At 45.0% G+C, this 23,793-nt stretch overlaps 1 protein-coding gene across 3 annotated transcripts in view; it reads left to right on the forward strand.

The window, feature by feature from the left end:
* Nell1 (neural EGFL like 1) overlaps positions 1 to 23,793 on the forward strand; it is an 822,199-nt gene that overhangs the window by 400,282 nt on the left and 398,124 nt on the right. The window lies entirely within an intron of this gene.

Raw genomic sequence — 23,793 nt, forward strand, 5'->3', positions numbered from 1 at the left:
GTGGTGGTGGTGGTGGTGGTGGTAATGGTGGTAATGATGATTTGCATAGGGCCTCACTATCCAGCTAAGGCTGGAATTGAGCTCACAGCAATCCTCCTTCCTCAACTACTTCCTAGGGGCTTAGACTACAGGCATATGCCACCAGACTTACTCAGACTTCTTTTTGATGGATTTGTGTGTGTGCCTGTGTAGATGCACGTGCAGGTTACTGTGTATATGTAAGGAGGCAGAGGTTGATATCCAGTGTCTTCCTTATTCACTCTCTACCTTAGATACTGAGGTAGGCTCTTTCAGTGGACCCAGGGAATACTGATTTGGCTAGTTTAGCTAGCCAGTTTACGTGGGGGACCCTACCTCGCTGCCTCGTGAGTGCTGGGCCCACAGGCAAACTGCCACATCTGCCTGACAATAACCAAGGTTCCAGGCATCCAAACTCCTGTCCACAAGATCACACAGCCAACATTTTACTCACGGAGCCATCTTCAGCCCCTGGAATTGTTTTTAACTAAAGACTAAGCTTGACTTTGCAGACAATACGATAGAAATGCTCTCATAAATATCATAGCCAGGAGCAAAACAATTAGAATTAACATTTTTATTAAGCTTCTACTAAGGAATGAGGTGGAAAGAGAAAATCATGTTCGTATTCTGAGACTTAAATAAATAAATAAACAAATAAGTCGAACACCTTTTTCCTTTAGTCACTTTAGGTGATGCCTTAGGGATTCAGTGCCTGTGTGATTGGGAAGAAAAAAATGAGACTATTTCAGGCGGCACTTGTGTTATAAATTATAACGGATTGCTGAAATTCATGGAAAGATTCTACTTTAATCTCCATTTTTTTCATTATCATACTGACAAATATTATCATTGTGTGTGGATAGAAAATAATTCGTTGAAAGCCAAGAACTTCTCTGTCTTGCCCTAATATTATTTATGAATGTTTCAAACTTGATGTTCTGCTGTGATACTGTTTGGACGTGAAGGTACTTTAAATATCAGCTTGAACGGTCAGCTTAAGCACGGAGGGGTGAAGGAGACTAACAGATGCCTAGTCCAGGTGCATTGTCTTCCATCACATCAAGGATCAGCAAGGTAGAGTGGTTTGACCATGACTGGTTTGTAAATAAAGCTTTATTAGAACACAGCCCTACTCATTCATGTATTATTTGTGTCTGTTCTCATGCTTCAGTGTTAGTACAGTTCTGTAACTGTGATGGAAACATGCTTCATGAAGGCTATGCACTATCCGACTCATTTTTGAGTGTGTGTGTGTGTGTGTGTGTGTGTGTTCTTGTGTGTGCAGGTCTACATACGAACACAAGCATGCAGAGACCAAAGGATAACCTCAGGTGCCTTCCCTGTTTTTGTTTTAAGTCAGGGTCTCTTACTGGTCTGGAAATTACCAAGCAGGCTGGGATGGCTGGCCCCCTGATCCCAGGGACCTACCTGTCACTACCTCACTAGTTCTGGGGTACAAGTAAATGCCATCACCTCTGGCTCTTTTCTTTTTTCATGTGGATTCTTGAGATGCAACTTAAGTCCTCCTGCTGGCAAGGCAAGTATTTCACTAGCTGAGCTGTCTGTCTGCAGCCCTTTCTCTGGTCCTTTACAGACCAAGTGTGGCACAGATGCTACAGATGCAAGTTTTACAATTCGACCTCTGGTTCCAAATGCATAATTTGTAATGAGCTTCTGCAGTGACTGCTTGTTTCCCGTGAGTCCTGCTCTCTCTCTGTCTCTCTCTCTTTCTCTTTTTCTCTCTCTCTCTCTCTCTCTCTCGTGTGTGTGTGTGTGTGTGTGTGTGTGTGTGTATCATTGAATGTGTCGTAGCTCCAATAAAGCATACTCTTCTAGGTTTTATATGCATGATGATATAAGTTTACTGGTGAGCATTGCCCTATGCCAAGGGAGGTAGCTCAGAATCCAGGCTTTCCATAGATAAATAACAACAGTTAGAGGAAAAAAATAATAATCTAGAAAAAGTCAATCTAGTGGTGAGGTAGTACCTCTCTAGATCTGTGTAAAGCTATATTCTTTGTAATTAATTTGACAGTTATTCAGCAAGGTAACATAAGGAAACTGAGTCTCAGAGCAATTACTTGCTTGAAGCAGTGTGTTCTAGTGGGTAAATCTAGGCTTAAACCTGAATTTGACACCAAAGTCCACAGACGTCCCTTCTCCAACGATCTGGTGTCTTCCCAAGTAAGCTGCAATAAGCCAGACAAATTCCACAGATTTGCAGCGAGAGCAACCAGTCATTCGCCCCTCTGCTCACCCTCTCGCTGCGTGTGGAGGTCAAATAAATGCAATTTTTCTCTAGCTGTAAAGCAAGAACACGAGTTTCTTACCCGACTGCTATTCATATCTCATGTCTAATTTTTAAAAAGTGTATCTTCGGGACTGTGAGAGAGGTCAGTGTTCGCACTTCTTGGGAGATTTGAGACATTTTTTTTTTTAAAGTAGAGACACCCTCTTGTCAGAATTCCATCAGTCTGTGATTTTTCAAAGAGGTACCAAGTCCTTCAAAATGCCACCGCTAAAGGTTGTTGGGGGCACAGGGATTTCGAGATCAATTATATGAGTAGCCAGCTACGATTTATCATTGGAAGATAACATCTGTGTGAATCTAAGAAGAGGCTAGTCAATATCACAGCACAGAGATAGGACGTGGCCAGTGTAAGAGTGTTAGAGATTAAAAAGGGAGGAGTGAGCCTTCTTCTCTCACCCCTCCATGGATGGAAATGCCAGGAATGCTTGTTACTTTAACTTAGTTGTTCAGGGTAAAGCAACGAGAAGGCAAGAGTTGTTCATTTTGAGACTTAATGCTCCCGCGTTCACCCCGAGCCAATAGCAAAGTCAAGCATAATGAATGACAGGAGTAAAATGTAGTAGCCAAGCGGAAATCAGCTTGATTGCATTCACCCATCTCTTTTCCTTCTCGGCCTCAAGATGAGTTAAAGCCATCTCAAAAATGAACCAAAGAGCCAAGTTTTTGAAATTCATCTGAGGTCGGAACAGTATTAAATGCGTTTATCAATTAGAATAGAAGCAGGTGTGGACTCATTACTTTGAAGTGTTTCCTTGCCCATTCAGTGGCTTCTTACAGGTACAAGATGTGGGACAACCATGAAAACAACCCAGAGGAAGTGTGCTTGCTTATAGTCCTAATTATGTAAGTGTTAGTAAGCAAAGCCGGGGCTGGAGCAAACCTAAGTAAGTGTTACCGATTCGAGGTGTGAGGATCCACTGCCATCACTTTTGCTTTTGTAAGCTTCAAAGTATCAAACTGTGTACAGCTAGGAGTGGAAGAGGAAGGCAGTCTCTAGTCACCCAGCGTTTTAAGGTGGAGTCTCGGAACCAGGGTCTTCTAGAGTGTCTTTGGAATATGCCGGTCCCCCAGGGACTGCAACCGAGCAGACAGTTGGGGAGGCTTCACAAGAGGGAGTCCTATCTCATAGTAGAAGTGGAATCCCACCCCTCCTGTAGTAGGCCACCTCCTACAGGGGTAGAACAAGATGGTTCTGGATTGTGGTCACAATTTCTCAGTTGCCTCTGGTTTGGAATAGGGCTGCCACAGCAGGAGGGCTTCCTCAGTGTCTGTGTTCCTCCTGGTGTGTGGTGGGGGAGGCAGGGCTTTCCATAAACCACTGTCTGTCTGTCGAGAAGCCGGCTCCCTTCATCTGGACATTGGCTTCAGTTTCCATTTGGACACTTCCTATTGTTCAAGGTGTAGGGAGACACAAACAGTAACAAGCTCACAAAGAAGAAAAATGGCTGGAAAATGTGTGTTAAATGGCCCAGAAACACTGTCTTCTGCTGGGTTTGTAAAGGCTAGTTCATCTTCCCCGTATTCAATGGCATCCTTTGTGGTGGTTGGTGACCTGAGTGTCAGCACAAAACTGAGGCTAACACCCCTCTGTAAGAGGCTGAGCAGTCATGACGTGGCTCATGACTAATGGGAAGAGCTTGGTTCTCCCTGTTTGTTTGTTCTGGGTTGATTTCTCAGGTCTGGTGATGATAGCATTCGCGTTGCTGGTGGCAACGAATTTCTGTTGAGGTCAGGGAGATCTGGGTGTAGTCTGTGGCTTTGCAGCTGTGACCTTAACTTATGAAGAGACTTGGGGGGGAAGGACAGGAAAGAGCGGTGGGAGCAATGGCTACCGCACGGAGAGATCTGCTTCAGACTGTGGGTTTCTTGGCCTGTTTACTTCTGAAAGAATTACATTGATTTGTACCTTCACCTCAAACATATTTATGAATGCTTTTTAGATGGGGAATCTTTGTATCAGTGGGCTTTCAGAATGAGGAGAAAACCTCAGCTTCTTGGGAAATGCTAGAGTTTGGCTTGGATAAATGGTGTCTCTTCTCTCCTGTACGCAGGTGCTTTATAGCAGGTGTTTGATAAACTAGAGCCATTTCCTAGGCCGCAGTTTTCCTCAGGCAGCATGGGGGGCAAATATCTCCTTATTGATAAATATCTACTTGTTTAAAGATGTCTATAGCTAGAACACACACCATATTAGGGTCTTATCCTGCTGTTCGTTTTTATTTGTTTACACTTACATTTGTGTGTATAGGCACATTCCGTGTGTGTGTGTGTGTGTGTGTGTAAGTACATTCCAATGTGTGTGACTGTGTGTATGTGTGCACGTGTTCATGTGTGGACACTTTCCAAGGTGTGCGTGCGTGTGTGTGTGTGTGTGTGTGTGTGTGTGTAGGTCAGAGGATAACTTGGAGTAGTTGAGTTTTTTTGGTTCTTTTCTTCCACACCTGAGTCCCAGGGATTGAATTCAGGGTGCGGCTTAGGCACAAATGCTGGCACATGCTGAGCCATCTTGCTGGACCTTCCCCTGTGATTTGAGCTGAAGACTACAGACTGTTTTCTTAGCATTATGAAGTACACCTAGAGGAATTTTCAGCTAGTTGAGCTTGGTACGACCTGAGCCTATAGAACTCGGCTGTGGGAAAGGAGCTCAGTGGATACATATGATTTCTAATGCTAAAGATGCCATGCACTGGTGTGTAGAGGGGAATGAGTGGACTTCTACAGGGTGGTTTTCAATTTTAGCCAGGAAAAAAATTGTAATTTTTTTAAGTGAAATTCTCACTAAGGGACCAACCAGTAGAGTGGTCTTTATAGGGCCCATTCTTGATTGAACTTTCAGTTGTGATATTTATTAGACACACTATTGATCACAGATTTCATGCAATACTTTGTTTATTATCTATGCATCTAATTATCAAACTCACTCTTTTTTGAGTAGTATAATTTAGCACATATTTGATATTAGGAACTCTACATGTGCTGATATTATCAACCAAGATGGTCAGTGAGCAGTACATATATGCATAGAGAAGACAATGTGACTTACAACTTTCCAGATGTTAACTTCAAAAAACTCGAGGGGTTATGGTACTGCTTGTATCAGATTGGACCTAAGTTAGGGGTATTATGTATGGCTGAGGGATGGGCACAGGAGTGTCACTTAAGGCGGGGTCTACAGGATGGAAAGATGAAAGACAAGTGAGGAGGCATTTCAGGTTGAAGAAATGCCATGAGAAATGGCACCGAGTGCTCTAGAATGTTCCAAGGTTACATGACTTGCTCTGTGTTTTTTTTGTTTTTTTTTTTGGTTTTTTGTTTTTTTTTTTTTTACACATATATACCAAGTAGTTTTCTTATTACTTTGGGTTAGGTCTGATATTAAGATTCCATGGTCTAACATTTAGAAATGAGAGTTTGGTCCTGCTGCAACTTGATAAGCCATGCTTTGTTGATTCCCTAGGGAGACCTTACCCCATCTGAATGGAGATGGAGGAGGAGTAGATGAGGGGAGGTAGAAGGGAGGTGTGGGACAGGAACAGGAGGAAAAAAGGGAGAGGAAACTGGTTGGTACATAAAGTAAAATAAAGAAAAAAAAATCACATAGTCTTCCCGGATAATGAATACACAACAATCTAATAAAAGCAAAATAAGAGCAAAGAAAAAAACAACAATGTGGACTAGGTTGGGAAGTTAGGTGGGTTAGGGATGGTACCGGAGCAGGAGCGAAAAGTGGAGATTAGGGACACCTGGGAATATGGCTCGGTGCATAAGAGTGAGCTTCCAATGCTGACCACAGGCTTTGCACTTGGCTTGTGTTGGTAGAGCCTCCTTAGTACATTCTAGAACTGTGTCTCATTGTCTTTCCCTTCTGTGAAATGGGCTGGTAACAGGAGCAGCATAGGAACTGCGAAAGACTGATGCCCACTGCAAGCCTAGAAGGGTGTCGGAAACACACCCTGTTTTTCTGATTTCTCAGTGGTGTCACCACCTAGGACAAAGGGCAAATTAAAGACTCTGTGGGCATTGAACACGTTTGGGAAAACTGATTCTCAAAATCACTCAGCGAGAGTATTTTTACAAAGTAGCATTTTGTCTGCGTGTATGAGATGGGAGAAGGAGAGTGGGAGTGAGGGAGGAAAGGAAGATGCATCATTGCCTATCAGCCCCTGTCAGGGATTTCCTCTGCGGTGACAGGTTTAAAACTGGCTCCTAACTGGCGGAAGTTCTGATAACGAGGGACGGTTGGATGCTGTCATAAATGGGGCATCCATATCAGCCTCCTCCCAGCCCCAGGAAGCACTAGTGCAAGAAGGACCAGAAAGAATAGACTAGGGCGAGAAGGATGATGTGTGAGGGAATGCTGCCTTCCGAGAATGGCACGGCTGCTGCACTCTTGGTTTTGTGCATGTATGTGTATACATGTGTGCACGGGCATGCTTGCCTGTGCATATAAACGCAGAAGCTGGAGTTCAGTTGGATTTTGGCCTCTATGACTCCACGTGAGTTTCTGAGACAAGGTCTCTCCCTGAGCTTGGAGCTCTCGCTATTGTCTGTATGCTGTCTGGCCCAGCAAGATACGAAGGCCTGCTCGTCCCTTCCTGACCCTGGCACTGTCTTTAGAGATGTGCACCAACCACTCTGCTTGGCTTGGATGTGTGTGGAGGGATCTGAACTCAGATCCTCGTACTTCCATAGTAAGTGCTTTATCCAGTGAGCCATCTCCTTAGTCCCTATTGCATTGTTTTCTAAAAGGACCCCCCCCCCCCGGCTGCCAATCAAATATGCCACAGAATGCCTTTGTGGACACAACTGTTAGCAGGGGATGCTTTGACTTCAACACTTGATGCCCTCTGGAACCCAGAGGCAGCTCAGCTTCTTAAAAGTCAGCTTTGCTCTATGTCAAGGAATTCTTCCCTCTTGGATCACCCCTTCTCCTCAGAAGTCACAGCCATTCACTGACAGTACCTGTCACCCCAGCTAATCGTCACCCGTGACAGATCTCCTGCCCTCTCCCTCATTCACTGAGGCCTTTGGTACCCCCATGGCTTGGACTTCATCTTCACAAAAATCTGTGCTATTATTGTGAGCAAGAGTTCAGCTGCAAGATCTTTCCCCTTTGGCCTAATGTCATCTTCGTGTCAGGTCTACTTCCTGTGCTCTTGACCTTCCGTCCCTTGACTGTGATCCTTAAAATCACAGCCTCCAGCAGGCCGATCTCCAGACAGAATCTTCCAGCTCCACACTCTTATACATGTTCCATCTGTGCACATCATTGCTCGTGATATCTTCTTGCATCTGCGTGCGCTCCGCTTGTGGTCACTGGTGCCCGCCTGAGAGTCAAACTCAACCCTGTGTCCAGTGGGTGATTTAAGAATCATCAGTGATCCCCGAGCTCACCACATTTTGACAATTCTAGGTTAGCCCATGCTTTCCATCACAGATATCCATGAATGAAGAGGTCATAAATTGCTCCTCTTAGCAAGTGTGCACATCTCATTGTTATTTATTAACTCAAATAATTTATCAACTTCTTCCCAAAATTAATAGATGCCTTCAAATACCTTATATAAATGATTTGAAATTTGAGGAAAAATAAATTTAAATGAGAGACAGACAGAAAGAGAGAACTATAGAAAGACTTAAGAGCTATTTATTATTGGATGTTATGCTAACGTATTTACTAAGAATAAAAGCTGCAGGGAGAAATGGACCCATCTTTATGTCAAATACATGTTGCTGTCCTAGCTAGGTCCTTGCATGGTGTCTACGGCCTGACTGCTCATGTTCCTGGTGTTCCCCCTTGCAGCCAACAAAGCCTCACTTCCAAATGGAGTTTATGCTGGTAGTTCTGATGTAGAAATCTGCCACACGCACTCCTTGTCCAGCAAGAAGGAACGGTCACAAAATCAAGAATCCTTTTCAATCACAATTTATTGGAGCCATTTGATTAAAAAGGGGAATGGGAAACGGGATGACGAGAGAGAACGAAAAACCCAAAGGCAGCTGCTTTTCTAGGGTGAGAGGCTCGAATGCTGATTGGTTGATGCCATTCTGCTAGGGCCCAAGGCCACAAGACAGGTCAGGGAACCAAGTCTCTGAAATGCAAAACAAGGCCCCAAGCACACTGGCCTGCACGGCAACATCAAAGGATTTGTATACCTCCAGGCTGGCTGGCACTATCTCGCCAAGGCAACATCCTGGCAGCTCCTTACAGAAATCCTTTCTCCAGTGGGTTCCCCTTCTTATGTTTCGCCCTCTCCTTTATCTGTCCATCCTTCGTCCCAGCTTTCAGGAAGCATGCCCTGTCTCTGGTGCACATCGTCACCTTCCAGTTTTTCTTGGCATATTTCCTTCAGAGTGTCTTCAGCCTGCCAGTGTTCTCTGTCTACATTTCTCTTGCTATATCTCGTAGGAGGCGTGGCAATGCCTGCCGCTTCTCCACTCCTCCCACCTGGCTTCATTCTTGACCAGCTGAGCTCCTGAGAGCAAGGTGAGCCCATGGTGACAACCCCCAGGTGACCCTAGCCTGTGCTGCTAATGTAGAGCAAGGCTTGGAAAAACCATTGAGGATTTTAATGGGGCTTCTCAGAAGGGCCTGTTCGCTCTGCCTGAAATAGTCCACACTAAAGCAGGCTTCCTTGGCCACGAGCATGTGAGGAGGACAGGGAACCGCTGGACCCCTGCACCATTTTGTAGCTCTAGCCTTTTCCCAGCTAACATCAGAGAATAGCGTATGAAAATACACAATCTCTCAATTCTCTCTGGTTTTTTCCCCACTGCCTCCTCCCATCCCCCCATCCTGTGTAGGGGTTATCTTCTAGCACGCACTAGCCACTCTCAGATCTGTGCACTAGATCACAACGTACATCTAAATGTGAGAACCCAGCATCATTTCAGCCCCCAGAAGATGCTCTCAAATGGCATTGTGGCATCTTAGATTTATTTTTTGCCTAAATTGTTTCATTTACCTATGGTGGAAGAACAATCCATTTTTATTATCAGATTTTTATTTATTCAAGACTCTTTTCTTATTTCTATATTCTTACAAAAGGTTCAAAAGACTTAAGTTCTGAAGTTGTTATTTTTTAAACTTCAGAGCTTTAATTTTTAAATAATATTTAGAGGAAAGACATTAAAAGACACCTCTCTCTCATATACACACATGCTCGCACACATACAAGTACATGCTAGCATGTCACCTCAGCAATGACAACCCAGGCAGGGAGAGCAAAGCCATTTTCTGAGCAAGAGGCAGTAGCTCTGCTGTTACTGATGGGAGCAGCAGGGGTGGGGGGATGGGGCGTGAAAGAATCTTGTCTTATGAAAAAATCTTGTCTTATGAAAGTCCAGGTTCAGAAACACTAAGTGGTGTTCTCAAGGTGACACTAATGGGCGGCTTGGCAGGGATGTGGGCTGAGATCCACTGCAGCTTCTTCTTCTGTGAAGTGCGGCTGAGAGTACCATGTCTTCATGTTCAAACAGCTGTAGTCATATAAAATTCATATGCTATTCATTTACCTATTTAAAGAGGATAAATTTATAAAAATGAACCACTTTTGCCTATTTATGAGACAGGGTTTTATTATGGATCCCCAGCTGGCCTGATACTGACTCTCTGAGCCAGATCATCTGAGGGTCATGAGGGTCCTCCTTCCTTGGTCTCCTGAGTTCTAGAGTTACAGGCATGCATCCCAGACGCGGCCCAATTTGGACTTCTTAAGTGTTCAGTTCAGCAGCTCCAACTGTAGCAGCCATCACCACTCTCTGGTTCAAACCCTTTTCAGTATCCTGAACAGAAACTTTGACCAGGTAAGCCCTGGCTTCTCAGTCTTCCCACTTCCAGCCCCAAAGATCCCCCTAAGTCCTCATCCTCTGCAGTTTCCCCAGCCCCAGGAGTCCTTCATTTCCTGGAATCTTCCAGCACCAGGGATCCTCTAGCCTTGGGACAACTAAGTCTTTGGGATCTCCGAGCACCTGGTATTCCCTATCTCCTAGTAGCTCCCCACCTATGGGACCTCTCTTCTCCTAAAATTCTGTAGTCATTTGGGGGATGAAACTACAGGAAACAGAGTAAGTAGGACCTGAATGCGCCTACTGGGGTAGCAAGCATGGGAGCCAGGCCGCGGGCCAGGGTGTTTGAGGTCGGGGCAGAGCCGTCCTTCCTCCCTCCTTTCCTGCTGTGTAATCTTAGCCAGGCTGCTTATTCTCTCCTCTACTCTCTCTCCTTAGTAGACTTGAGATGGTAAAGGGAATCTCCCTGTGGGTTATTATGACAAGAGCAGTAATTCTTATACAGGACCATCCTAATTATAAAATGCTGTGTGAATGTTGCCCATTGTTACTTTAGAAAGAGTTCTTCCATTGAATGCAGTTCAAGCGGAGGCATGAGATTTTTCTCCCATTTTCCGGTTTTTGGATAAGGTAGTCAGTCTATCATACCTTCGGATTGTATTTTCTGAAGAAATCTGGTTACGTTCCAATGCCTTCTCTTTCTTCTCTATTTATTTTTGCATTTGCTTAGCAATAAATGGGTATCTGGACCTAATGGTGTTTGCAGATCAGCTTGAACACTTCCGTTTTCCTATTTCAGTTAGATGCATGAGAATTTGTAATTAGGAGTGATGTTGACTTCATTTTAGGGTACTTGTTTTATGTAAGGTACCACCCTCCCCCCAACTATGGGAGAGCAAGAAGGAGATTGCCTGCTTCTTGATCGTGCTGATGGGCTTCCATCACACGGCGGGGGGGGGGGGGTGGGGTGGGTGGGAAAGGGGTGTCACTTCCTCGCCTGGGTTGTGTCTGTCACCTTCAGTCCACAGAAATGGAATTTGGAACCAGGTATATTGTCACTTACTAATTTGACGCCACTGTGAGTCAGAGCTAAACCCCTGTCACCAAATCATTTGTTTACCTTCAGTTTTTCTTCATTTATCTTTGCTTCTGTGTGATGTTTCCTCGTGTGTATTTACACCATGTGCATGTAGAATGAGAGGAGGCAGAAGAGGGGCAGCAGATCTCCAGAGCTCAAGTTAAAGACAGTTTAAGTCCAATATGGGTGCTGGGGACAAAACCTGTGTCCTTTGCGAGAGCCACCTGTGCTTCTAATGACCAGGCACATTTCTCCAGCCCCGGATTATTTATTTCTAAAAGGCTAAAGTTGGGCACTTTATTTTGGTTGCATAATGAAAAGGGTAAATAAATAATGTGTTGCATGGCTACAGGAAAATGCTGTTTACTGTTTACAGCAGGTGAGCAGAGAAACAAAGGTAGTTCTCAGAGGGTTAGGGAATGGTAGGGGCTGTAGGTTCAAAGTCTCGGTTGTTACCGTCCATCTGGTTTACCTCTCCGGCACCTATAAATTAAGAGATGCTCATAGTATTTCCATGCTGCAATGAACCCAAAATGAATCAGTGTATGAGAGTGCTAAGCCTCTGCTTGGTGCAAGGCGTGATCAAAGATCGCAACCCCTTCTCTGCGTTGAGCCTACCCTTTTACCTGGAGGCCTTGAGGGGCATGCTCACAGCCCATCATCACGGCGCTACCTCCCTCCTGGATGGGTCTAACTTCTGAAGACCCACGTGTCACACCGACGTGCCAAAAATTCACTGCTTCTGGAGTTCGGCCCACTACCAAGAGCTTTTGCATTTCCTTTCCCAGCTGTACCAAAGACAAAAGATTGCTCTTACTTTTGTATGTCCAGGGTAGTCTAACTACATCTCACTTGCCTCTTTTTTGGGGAAAGCTTGGTCTTGTTCATTGTCGCCATCATCTGAAGTGGACGTTCAGCACCAATGGGTTCAGACAGGCTGTGGTCCAGCCTAAAACAGAGACTGGATTAATCAGTCTTCACCCCACGTGTCTCTCTCCTCACAGACAACTAACGTCAGTTTATGGGCATCCTTGAAGATCAGAAGTGCCAGGGTAGGCAGAATGTCATGGAGTGTGCTTGCTCAGATTTAGGTGGCAATTGGTATGCTGGGATTCCCAACAACTAAAGCGAAAAATGGGACTTTACAACAGCGTTTGATTCTGAAATTGAGCCCAGCAGGATGAAAAACAAACAGTTTAAATGCTATGGAGTAAGAGGATTTCTTTATCAATTATGGGAAGACCAAAATGTCCCTTGGAGTTTAAACCTGAAGATATTTGATCTAGCTGGCAACATGTTCGCCTGACACACACGGTAGAACTTGATGCAAAAATCCGTTTCCATAGGCAGCAGAGAAATATGGAGCCACAACGGAACACTGAGGACTGGGGAGCTAGCAATCCCAGGATGTTTTCTTGCTTTTGGGGGGTTTGCAGTCTGAGATCTGAGTCCTAGCATGGGGAGACTCTGGTGAGGGTTCTCTTTCTGGCTTACAGGCAGCTGACCAGCTCAGCTTCAGACAGAAGACAACAGCTACCACCTACCCAGGGTCTCTTCCTAAGATGGTCAGCACACAAGACGAAGCCCATATTCTTTCACTTGTATGGAGCCCTAATTGCCTTAATCTGTAGACATCATCATGCTGGGGGTTAGAACTTGAACATGTGAATTTGGGGTCACAGATCTCTTCACAACAATTAGCTATGGTCTTGGATAAAAGCCATTTTCCTTCCTTCTCCTCGCCCCTTCCTATCTTTTTATTACTAATTTTCTCTCCCCTTCACCCTCTTCTCCCTGTCCTTCCCTATCCCCTCCCCGCCCCCTTGAGGCTGGAGTCTGTGAGTTGAGTCACATTGGCAGATACATTTTGGGCGGCTGGAAATGTCCCAAGGAGAAGCAGAACCAATGCCTGAAGATGTAACATGCCATCACTTCTGAGTCATGTAGGAAGATAAGAGCTTTGGCCCATCTTTGATGAGAGACCCTAGCATTCAGTGCAGAGCTGTGTGGCCTGTGTCCAAAGCCTCACATGCGGGTCTGCTCTGACCTACGTGACCTCTGACAGTTTGCTGTGCCTCTAGTCCCTAATCCGTCACTGAAGATGGCGCTAACCTGTACCAGGTAGATCTGTGAGTGCTGAATGGATTCCTTCCCATGAGTCCTCTACAGGTGCGCCTGTACTTAGGCAGTCCCGTCATGGAGGTCAGTGGGGAGCTTTGCCAGCATTTCTGTTTATCATGTAGAAGGTGTTTCTTTGTGGAAAGGACACATTTTGTACACACACACACACACACAGAGTCTTATACCTGGCATCTATGAACATTTGTTTATAGCTCTACACTCTGTAAGCATTAGATGGTTTCCCCCTTGATTTAGGAAGAAACTGTAATTACAGACAAATGGGAGAGAATATTTTTTTCTTTTCAGACAGTGTCCCAAATGATGCTAGGATTACAGGAGTGATCACCAGCCTCTGCTTATGCAGTGCTGGGGCTCAAACCCACAGCTTTGTGCATGCTAGCCAAGCACTCTACCGACTCAGCTAGACCTCAGCCCATGACTAAAGACAAATGGAACATTGTATAAAGTGCCAGTTTTGGAATACAAAGGCCGTGACCTTTGATTCTGCTTCCAGCACCGATGAGAGCGATCATGTCTGTGCCTGTGGGACCCCATCTCCACCATCCCTTTAGCACTCCCTGCCCCCTCTCTCGATAGTGCCAATGCTCAAATCCAGGCCTTGTTCTGTTTCTCACATGAGAAAGCATAGAACAGTCCACGTTTTGTCTTCCTCCTTAGGTTTTAAAAACTAAGCCTAAAATATGATTTTAAAATTAGTTTTAGGCCTCCAGTAAAAGTACAGGCACAGGCATGGCGCCCACATCTCCACACACATTAGCATCCCCACCAGCTGGTACATTAGCGGCAGTCGCTGAGCGTACTGTTGATATATCATAATCATCTAAAGCCTCAGTTCATATCAGGACTCGGAATTCTATTAATTTGGATGAATGGCAGTGACAGGCAGCCGTCAACGCCACAGCAGCTTACAGAGGATTTGCAGTGCTCTAACCCACTGCTGAATGTTTAATAGTTTCAATTTAGAGATTGCATAAACTTTAAAAAAAAAAAAAAACAATGTAAATATGGCCCATATGGAAAGGGAAGGAGAGCTGGTTCTAAAACGCCAGCCAGCTGGCCGCCACTGCCGGGTTTCCAGTGTCTTGCTCGCTGCACAGCCAGATCTGTCTGGTACAGTTGCCCTCCGGGTTATCCTAACAGTCCGCAGAGAGCCTGTCTGGGACTGCGAATGTGTGAAGGGCCCAGTGCAGCTGACGGGGCCACGGCAAGGGCTCTGGCCACCTGGATAGTGACCTTCAGGACTGCTGTCTTGGAAGGACACTTAGGATGTCCACACGCTCCTCTTGCAAGGGGAGAAGGTGGCCCAGGGGCTGCTCCAGAGGCAGCACATAAGATGAACGGATAGAAGTAGCCGAAACCGTCAAGGGCAGTAGAGCCAGTGGGTCTTTCCAAGGTGTTGGGTCCAGTTTCCCCACTTTACAGGATCTACTGTCTCAGGGAATGTGACTTGTCCAGAGCACAGGTGACTCAGAAAAGCCAGGGGTGGTGCCAGGGTGGCTCCGTGCTCTGACACGTGCCACACATGCAGAAACTGAAATTAGTGTTCCATGTGACATAGATGGACATGTGACACGCTTCTTCCATCCTCAGCACCGAGGACATTTTAACAAAGCAAGAACAGAATGCAACGTTTGACCAACAAGCCAATGTCTGCTTCACTGTGAGCAGAACATGACTATGTGTGCTTCTTGATGTCATGCGGACCTCGCCTAAAATTCCGAGGACTTCAAAGGTGATACTCAAGTCTGTGTGTGGAGGACATAGAGGGAATGAGAGACGATGCCCAGAGTCCGGGGTCAGAGCATGATTCAGCCCCCCCAGTGGCGGGGGCTGGAGAGATGGCTCAGAGATTAAGAGCATTGCCTGTTCTTCCAAAGGTCCTAAATTCAATTCCCAGCAACTCATAATGGCTCACAACTATCTGTAATGGGGTCTGGTGCCCTCTTCTGGCCTGTAGGCATACACACAGACAGAATATTGTATACATAATAAATAAATAAATATTTGGGGCTGGAGAGATGGCTCAGTGGTTAAGAGCATTGTCTGCTCTTCCAAAGGTCCTGAGTTCAATTCCCAGCAACCACATGGTGGCTCACAACCATCAGTAATGAGGTCTGGTGTCCTCTTCTGGCCTGCAGACATACACACAGAATATTGTATACATAATAAATAAATAAATATTAAAAAAAACCAATAAAATTAAAAAAAAAAACAAACACCAGTGGCATGGTCTTCCTTCCTTTGTTCTCCCCAAGCCCCATCTCTGAGTTTAGCTCTCTTGGTTGCTTTTTCTTTCCTAGGAAAGCCTTACCTAATGAGTCTGCATGGATCATATTTTATTAAGAAGAATCATTGCAACGCACTTCCGTGTGCTACCTAGACCCTGTACCATAAGCTAATTTTCATTTGCGCTATAACTTAATGACAGCGATCCCAGTTTGTGTTGGTCGGGGTTTGCTCTGAAACCCTGTAGATGGAGGCTGGTGGTGTGTGAAGAACCATTATGTCACATCAAGTTTCATTTGGAAGTCTATAAGTATACATTTTTAAAAAAATGAAAACAAACCACTTCACCATCCTAGGGACATAAATCATGTGTTTTCATTACCTCAAAAGACCAAGAGAAGATGAACTCTAATATTTCAAAGACGACAAGCAATTTATATGAATGAATCCCAATTCGAGCTCCATTCTACTGGAGCCAAAATATACTGCAGCAAGGCTTCGTATACATCCCTGGGCATTCTGCTGATTTCTAAGTCTCTGGCGACTCCGAGAGGGGTAACTAAAGGAGGAGCTATATGAAGAAACAGGTTCAAGGTGGCAGAGGCCACACCTGCCTTTTGGGAGTCTTGGGACCCTGAGCTTAGAGTGTGGAAATCTTAGGATGTGATTTAAAGGAGCCAAGGAAACTGTGGTGCTTGGGTTGGCCGTGCTGTATCAGTGGAGAGAACGACACCAGAACAGATGTCATGGCAGTGTGGGCCGTGGACACAGATGTGGAGAGCTGTCTGTTCCTGTGCGCATCACAGGGGGAGCAGCCACGCAGAAGGTCACTGGGTTGAAATTCAAGAAAGAGTTAGGAGCCGCCGATGGAAATGCCCTTTCGAACTGAATTACTTGCGTCCAAATCCAGGTTTTAAGGTCCACTGATTTTGTGCTTTGGCTAAGTGCTGTAATACCCTCTAAGCCACGGTTTACTTATCTTGACATGTGGTACCTACTTGCTAGCGTGGTCAAGTGGGTGAGGCGGGTGCTGAGATGCTCCCCTTGGGGGTGCTGAGCATGACGCCTTCTATGTACAAACAAGAGACATTGTTGTTCGCCACCTGTGGGGGGCTGGCCCTCATTTCAGCAGTCGTGGGACTGTGTAGCTCACCTCAGTGTTCCCCCAAATCTCAGCAGATGGCAAGTTAATTAGGGTTCCACTCAGCATCTTCTCAGGACAGAATTGGTCCTTTAGCTGGAGCCTGGATTTGGGTGTGATCAAGACCCTCATGGGGGCCCCACGGGCTCAGCCTTTCCTTCCTTCCTGTCTCCGGAGTGAGCATTACTTTGAGAGAGGCCACTGTTACAGAATTTTCTTCTTCAGGCAGAGCACTTTGACAAGCTCAGGCAGAACATGCTATTATTCCTGTAAGAATCCTTCCTGGTTCCTGTTTGGTGTCCATACATTTTCTCCTTGAATAGTGTGTAACATGAGGGGCTGGCTTGTTGGGGTATCTGTCCCGCCCGGTACCCCACAACCGGCATACCCCAAGGAAAATCACACACAAGACTCCATAAGATTATAAACTGATTGGCCCCTTAGGTCAGGCTACTTATTAGTTCTTATGACTTATCTTAACCCATTATTCTTATCTACGTTAGCCATAATGGCTCGGTACCTTTCTCAGCTGGGCAAGTTACATGCTGCCTCTTCGGTGGTCTGCGCAGGAATGGCGGAGGGAGCTTCTGCTTCCGGAATACTCCCAGTCTCTTTGCTCCACCTCTACTTCCTGTCTGGCTTTCCTGCCTATACTGCCTGCCTGGCCAATCAGCGTTTTATTAAAATACATGATTGACAGAATACAGATAATTCTCCCACATCAATAGTGGCTCATTCTTTTGACCCGTACCTTATTTTTGTGCTGTGTTCTTCCATTTTTCTAACTATTTGTTACCTTGTATAGCCCTTTGCTCTGTGAACAAAATGACAAAGTGCAGTGTTTGTCCTAGGTTCACTTTAAAAATCTCAGTTGTCGGGGGAGAAAGTTTATAAAAATCTCAGCTATTTCGAGAGGTTGTTTTCTCTGGGTAGCCCAGCTCTTTGAAGATGTTAATTCTGTTTTGATTCTCTTTTTAATCAGATTTTCTTTCTGAAGCACTCTTGAGTCCTATTGAAATTGTACGCTGTTCTGCCTTTCCCTGTGGAGGGAGAGAGGCAACCTTTATCTTGACAAAGCTGTCACTGTTCCACCCCCATCACAGACCTGACACTGAAGAAGTTGCTACCTCCTCCCTCTCTTCCAGGGACTCAGCTGGGCAACCCCATTTCTTTTCCTTCCTCTCCCCTCTCCCTGTCCCACCATGTGCCTCCTACAGGTGGTGGTTCAATGAAAGCTAAACAAAAGATAATTGTCACAGTTTGCCAGGCTGTAGGTGGTGGCACACGCCTTTAATCCCAGTACTTGGGAGGCAGAGGCAGGCAGATCTCTGTGAGTTCGAGGCCAGCCTGCTCTACAAGAGCTAGTTTCAAGACAGGCTCCAAAGCCACAGCGGAACCCTGTTTCTAAAAACAACAACAGAAAGATCCCAGTTTGACTTTCTAATGTTTTTTTCAGCTTTCCTTTGGTGCTATCTTTCTAGGCTGGTAGCCTGGACTTTTTAGGCACGCAGAAACTAAAATTACAGGCATGACCTAAAAGCAAAAAACAAGTCTACTGTCAGACACTTCCCTGAGCAGCTGAAAAGCCAGGTCACAAACTTGGAATGACTTCTAGAGAACAAGGGTTGGATTAAATTTTTGTGAGAATTTCTCTCTATGATTTCATCACCACCGCCTTCTCTGTTGTTCTGGAAATACTTTTACTCAAAGCCTTAGGTGCCTGTGAAGAAGACAGCTTGGTCTGTTTGAATCAAGGTGAGCAGGCCATAGACAAATAACTCCTTCAGACCCAGAGGATGCAAGGAGGAGGACGCTTGCTGCTGCCCCTTCCTTACACCAGGTCTGTGCTTTAAACTGCTGACAGCCTGGGCAGGGCTGCTAAAACTGTAGCCTGGGGGGAATTCTGTTCCCCTCAGACAAGGACTCTGTTGCTGCCCCTAAAGCTAGTTTTATCTAAATCTCTTTCAGTCTAATAAAACTCAAAAGGCAGAGAGTTAGAATAGCAACTGGCTTTCAGTATTGCTTGTCCTGGCTTTTTGGGAACCTATTCTCTTTGGATGGATAGCTTGTTCAGCCTAGAAATAGTAGGGAGGGCCTTAGATCTTCCCTAAAGCAATGTGGTGGGGGTAGGTGGAGGAAATGGGAGGATGGGAGGGAGTAGAAACTGGGATTAGTATGTAAGATAAAAAAGATAGTTTGTTTTCTTTTTTAAAAAAAATTAAAAAATAGATTTAAAAAAGAAAAAAAAATAGCAACTAACTTTCTTTGCTGGTGTCCTTGAAGTCACTCTCTTCCACACCACCCCAACTAAAAAAAAAAAAAAAGAAAAAACAAACATACCTAGCTCCTCCTTGCTTCTTCCTGTCAACCAGATGCTAACTCCGCCTCTCTGAGCCCAGATTAATTATATCTAATTAACACAAATGAAACAAATGTTTACATAGTTAACCAAGGCAGCAGAAACAAATGTAACACATCTTTGCCCTTTTAAAATAGTATTCTACCACAGTGGCCTGAGGGAAAAGAGCTGGGGTCTCCCTTGGAAGGAGCTGAGGGGCATCCTTGAAGGTGGCTGGTGCTCACTGCATTCAGCAGCCTAGCTGTCAGCTGTGGCCATGGGTGAAGATTGAATCGCCTCGAAGGCAGGTCCTGACTAGTTTCTCATCTTGAAGAATGGTTGGGCATCCCAGCAGAGTGAGACGGACTCCGGTGTGGCTGTGAGCAAAATACCAACGTGATTTAGCCCTCGGCTTGGCCTACTGCAATCAATTCTCTTTCCTACAGCTGGAGTGATGTTTTAAAAGCAGAAATTGGATCATGTCACTGCCCCGACTCAAGTCCAAGCTCCTTCGTCTGGGCCGAGAGGTCTGGCGGGAGCTGGCCTGAGCTTCCATTTCTTTCCGGCCCAATTTCCGATAGGCAAAGCGTCTTGGAACCGGCTCCTCGAACACCCGCTGCCATGTGGTGTACCATTTCTCTGTTTCACTTACACTTCAAGGGTCAGACGAAACAGAACTCCCCAGAATACCTTTCTGCATACAGAGTCTCCTTCTGTGACCCTCTCAGACTATGTGAAATACTTTGTTAGAAGGTTTCATGTCTTTGGTAAAAGTCAGTTTCATAGGCTGTGAGGTCCAAGGTGACAATTTCCTCATTATTCTGCCACAGAGCTCAGTAAAAACTAATTCATGTTTTCTTTTTAACTATTTAAATCCATTTTTTTCTATTTATTTATTTAAAATTTCCACCGCCTTGCATTTTCCTCCCACTCCCCCACCTTCCCTTTCCCCCTCGCTCTCCAGTCCTAAGAGAAGTCAGTGTGCCCTGCCCTGTGGAAAGTTCAAGGTCCTCCCCTCTCCATTTCGGTCTAGGAAGGTGTGCATCCAAACAGACTAGGCTCCCAAAAAGCCAGTACATGCAGTAGAATCAAAACCCAGTGCCATTATCATTGGCTTATCAGTCAGCCCCCATTGTCAGCCACATTCAGAGAGTCCGGTCTGATCACATGCTCGTCCAGTCCCAGTCCAGCTGGCCTTGGTGAGCTCCCATTAGATCAGTCACACCATCTCAGTGTGGTCCTGACTTTCTTGCTCATGTTCTCCCTCCTTCTGCTCTTCATCTGAACCTTGGGAGCTCAGTCCAGTGCTCCAATGTGGGTCTCTGACAGAGAATTCTCAACAGAAGAAGTTCAAATGGCCAAAAGATACTTAAGGTAATGTTCAACTTCCTTAGCAATCAGGGAAATGCAAATCAAAACAACTTCGAGATACCGTCTTACACCTGTCAAAATGACTAAAATCAAAAACACCAATGATAGCTTATACTGAAGAGGATGTGGAGTGAGGGGAACACTCATCCATTGCTGATGGGAACGCAAACTTGTGCAACCACTTCGGAAATCAGTGTGGCGGCTTCTCAGGAAACTTGGAGTCAACCTACCTCAGGATCCAGCAATAACATTCTTGGGAATATACCCAAGAGATGTCCAATCATACTACAAAAGCATTTGTTCAACTATGTTCATAGCAGCACTATTTGTAATAGCCAGAACCTGGAAACAACCTAGGTGCCCCTCAATGGAAGAATGGATAAAGAAGGTTTGGCACAAATACACATTAGAGTTCTACTCAGCGGTAAAAAACAATGACATCTTGAATTTTGCATGCAAATGGATGGAAATAGAAAACACTTTACTGAGTGAGGTAACCCAGACCCAAAAAGAGGAATATGGTGTGTCCTCACTCATTAGTGGATTCTAGCCATAAACAAAGGACATTGAGCCTATAGTTCGTGATCCTAGAGAAGCTAAATAAGAAGGTAAACTTAAATCCTTTAAATAAAAAAGTGGGATGGAGCCTATGAGCGTATGAGTGAAGCTCTACATATGAGTGTAGAGGTCAGAAGAGGGCTTAGGATCCGCTGAAGCTGGAGTTACAGTGGTTATACACAACCACGTTGGTGTGCTGGACACCAAACTCTGGTTCTTTATGAGAAAGGTATGCTTTCTTAACATTTATCTCCAGCTCCCAAGGATGTAGCTCAGGCTGACTTCAAACTCACGACCTTCCTGTCTTCACCTCTTCAGCATACACTACCAACATCACCACCACAGCTGGCTTAGAAGTCATAGTTCAATGATTCTCTCCATTTCTAACTCCACAGAGACTTAAAGGGTTTCTTCTATAGTTTCCCCTCTGGAATACTTACCCCATTCCTTACCAGATAAAGCCGTATTCATCTTTTAAGATCCACTTTCATAATCTCCTTCTTTGAGGTAACACATTGTCCTAGTCAGAGAAGGCTCAAGGATGTATCTCAGCGAAGCCGTATTTCTGCAAGGTGCAATGCTTTAGTAATGCCTGCTGACGACCTGCTTGTAACTCAGGGGCTCTCGCTGAGAGAAAATCTGTGTCTATGTTTCCATGGTTTCTAAGGTAGCAACAAGCAGATGTAGAGGCAGATGCTGGCTCTGATACAGATGTGGAGGCAGATGCTGGCTCTGATACAGATGTGGAGGCAGATGCTGACTTTCTATACTATTCTACCCACAAGGATAGTCTTCCCCTCAGGATTCGTCTGCAGTCATGTAGCCATGCTTAAATGAGATGAGGATGGGGAAGTGTGATCCTGCTGTGTCCTGAAATAGGAAAACTCTCAGGAAAAATGTCAGCACCGAAACCTTCCTTAATACCTGGCTTCTCTTACAGTCTTTTCACTTCCAGTGGGTTATCTACCACTTCCTATGGTCACACTAAAGACTTTCCATGAACAATAACTAAGCTAGCTTTATATCAACTTGACACAAGCTATAATTATCTGAAAGAAGGAAACTCAACTGAGAAAATTCCACCAGAAGATCTGGCTGTAGGAAAGTTGGTCGGACATTTTCCTGATGGGGGAGGGCCTAACCCATTGTGGGTAGTCCTAGAGTCTATAAGGAAGCAGACTGAGAAAGCCATGAGCAGCAAGCCAGTAGGCAGCGCTCCTCCATGGCCTCTGCATCAGCTCCTGCCTCCAGTTCCTGCCCTGTTTGAGCTCCTGTCCTGCCTTCCTTTGATGATGAACAGTAACGTGGAAGTGTAAGCCAAATAGGCTCTTCCCTCCCCAAGTTTCTCTGGTTGTAGAGTTTACCATAGTGATAATGACACAAGCTAGGACACTTTCAAAACAGTGTGTCAGGCTCTCTCTCTGAGGCCTAGTTGCCCACACAGGCATGAAAGAGGTGCGGAGCTGGTGCCACGATTCCTTTCCTCTGTCAAGATTCCTGCTGTAAGTGAGGTTCCCGGAACATCCCTGGAGACACAGACAGGCACACAGGAAGTTGTTGGCTGCTTGCGTTCTTTCATTGAGTTTTGGTGCTTTGTTCTCACACCAAGGTTATGGGAGTCTTGTTAACTGTGCCTGTCCTCCCAAGACCTCAATTACCCAACAGTAATTCTTATTTATAGCTTGACAGCCCTTTAGGACTGAAAAGAGAGTTTAATGTTATTCCACTGTGTTTTATTGGGAAATAAATCAAACTACTTTTCTTTCTAAAAAAATAAACAGATAAATGAGTTTTCTAGTGACTCAGGATAGCCATTTTTTTCTGTTCTCTATAAATTAAGATATTAGGATGACCATAATTATCTTATTGAAAAAACTGAATTTGACTTTTTTTGACTTGAAGGTCCTTTCAGCTGACATCATAGCTAATAAGACACATACAAGTTCAAATCCCATGTGTCGCATGTTAAATGCAGTGACTCAGGCAGATAATTTAACTTCCTGGGATTTCCATTTTCTAGACTTTAAGATAGAGGTGATGCATACACTTCAATCATGGAGTTACATTCGAGTCAAGCTAGTCAATACCTTGGATGAAACAAAGCCTTAGGGTCAGAGCTGCTCATAGGCAAGCTGAGGAGGGCATGTAGGTTCAGAGTGCCAAATGCAAGTCTCCATTAGTAACTATCAGACTCCAAACTAAACCTCAGGTTTTTTGTCGTGGACTCCTGTGCTGATTTTACAACCCCGTAAACAGTTATGTAACAATAGTTCGAACAAAATGAGCATAAATCATTTTTGAAAACACCTCTAGAGAAGACAGACTGTGTTTACTGTTATAAGGCATTTTAATCTTCATTGGGAACTACGATAGGCAACAGGTGACACTGTGACCTCCATCCCAAAGACAATATGCTCTTCTGTTGAGTCATCCCGTTATCCCACCACCTGGTGCACAACCCCAGTGTCAGAGCGTGGAAGTCTGAGTTCACATCCAAGAGCAGCTGCTGTCTTAAATCTAGGGTAGAGTGTGGAGGAAACGGTTGCAGCATCACTTGCTAACAGATGGATTAAAACATATCTCCGTAAGATACATAAGCAGAGAGCGACTGGATTCCTTGACCTCATGAGAGCCACACCATGTCCTGTGGATTCCCAACACATATTAATAGGCCTCAGCTTGGTGGATACAGAGCTCCTTAATTGGTGAATTATATTAAATAGAGTTTCGTACATGGTAAGAAATTAGCAATTGATTTTGTCTTCCCCCTTCTTGTGTTCTCAGCTGTGGTACCTCACCATGCATTTTCCCAGAACACT

Source organism: Myodes glareolus, chromosome 24, assembly GCF_982192425.1.
Source record: "Myodes glareolus chromosome 24, mMyoGla1.1, whole genome shotgun sequence".
In the NCBI taxonomy this organism is placed as follows: Eukaryota; Metazoa; Chordata; class Mammalia; order Rodentia; family Cricetidae; genus Myodes; species Myodes glareolus.